Genomic DNA, 1409 nt, shown 5'->3' with positions numbered 1-1409 from the left:
CCAGGGGTATGTGTATCCCCAGTTAACCCTTCTTTATGGTAAGAGTGGCCAAAATTTGGAATGGGCTTCCAAGGGAGGTGCTGCTCTCCCCTACCTTGCAGATCTTTAAGTAAAGGCTGGATAGGCACCTGGCTGGGGTCATCTGACCCCAGCACTTTTTCCTGCCTAGGCAGGGGGTTGGACTCGATGATCTCTTAAGGTCCCTTCTAGCCCTAACATCTATGAATCTATGAAATCCCTGTTCATTTAAATAGCACAGTCCCCCATGGTGGGAACCAGTAGGAGGATTACTATATTTATGTGAATCCAAAATGACTTTGAATTTAAGATGACTCCCCAATAATTAGGCTCTAGAAATGGAAAATTTATAAATTTGTTATAATTTTCCATGTATAGAATCTAATTATTGGAGGTTCATCTTAAATCATACCCCCCATTGCTACAGTGAGGAAAGCAGTGGCAGCAGGGGCAGGTAGTGGGGAAGTCAACTGGCCTGATGTCCACTCCTTGCCCTTCTGCACCTTGGCCCCTGCTATCTGTCCTCCCTACCACTTGCCCTGTTTCTGCCTCCCTGTGGTGCCTCTACCCCCTGGCATCTGGCCCCTGACTTGGTCCTTCCTGCTGCTTGCCCCTCCGCCCCCGCCACTAGTTATCGTTGGTACTGGCCTTGATCTGACCTGAAGTGCTGAGAATGATGGTTCTGGTCCCAACCCAGCCACACAGCAGTGGCTATGCCAGCAGAAGCTCTGGTCCTGGCCTTGGCTCCAGCTCTGGCCCAGGCTGGGGCTAGGGCTGGATCTTCTGGCCACTGATACAACTGCTGCTGCGAAGCCAGAATTAAGTGGGGCCAGAGCTGGAGCCAGGATGAAGGCTAAACAACAGTGGGGGAGGAGGTAGGTGGAAGAGGTGGGGGCAGGGTATCACAGAGGCAAGCAGTGGGGTAGTGGTTTCAGCACCAGTTCTGACCCAGAGCTGCAGAGTTGCCTGTTCCTCACCTTGTACACAAATTCACAACAGGCTTTATTTTCACCATGTTGAATGGGAAAAGTAACCTCATGTTGGATTTGAGAAAATCTGGTAATAAGAAATGGTATTTTCTTATTATTTTCTTCTTTTCAATAATGTTTGATGTGATTAAGCTGAACACCAGCTATTTGTTCTTATAATGCAGTTGTCACCTGTAGGGTCACTACCACTGCTGTGCTGTGTGTGGAGAAGTTTGGTGAGACCCTATGTATAATATAGGTATAATTAATATGTCTTTCAGTGCTCACACAAGGCCTTGATGAATTTGCAGACTTTTCCAATTTTCCAAAAAACCCCTGTGCCAGGACATATGGATATGTCTTCTTTCCTAGGATCTCACAAGGCCACAGAGGTCAGCGGTCTCTTTAAAAAAAAAAAAAAAA

General features: G+C 47.2%; 1 protein-coding gene across 12 annotated transcripts in view; it reads left to right on the top strand.

Annotated features, from left to right (window-relative positions):
• ADGRL3 (adhesion G protein-coupled receptor L3) overlaps positions 1–1409 on the top strand; it is a 1275722-nt gene that overhangs the window by 991951 nt on the left and 282362 nt on the right. The gene's annotated exons all lie outside the window — the stretch shown is intronic.

Source organism: Gavialis gangeticus, unplaced genomic scaffold, assembly GCF_001723915.1.
Source record: "Gavialis gangeticus isolate Ggan-Ray unplaced genomic scaffold, GavGan_comp1, whole genome shotgun sequence".
Taxonomy (NCBI): Eukaryota; Metazoa; Chordata; order Crocodylia; family Gavialidae; genus Gavialis; species Gavialis gangeticus.
The sequence above is the reverse complement of the archived record's forward strand: the minus strand, read 5'-3'. Positions and strand labels throughout refer to the sequence as shown.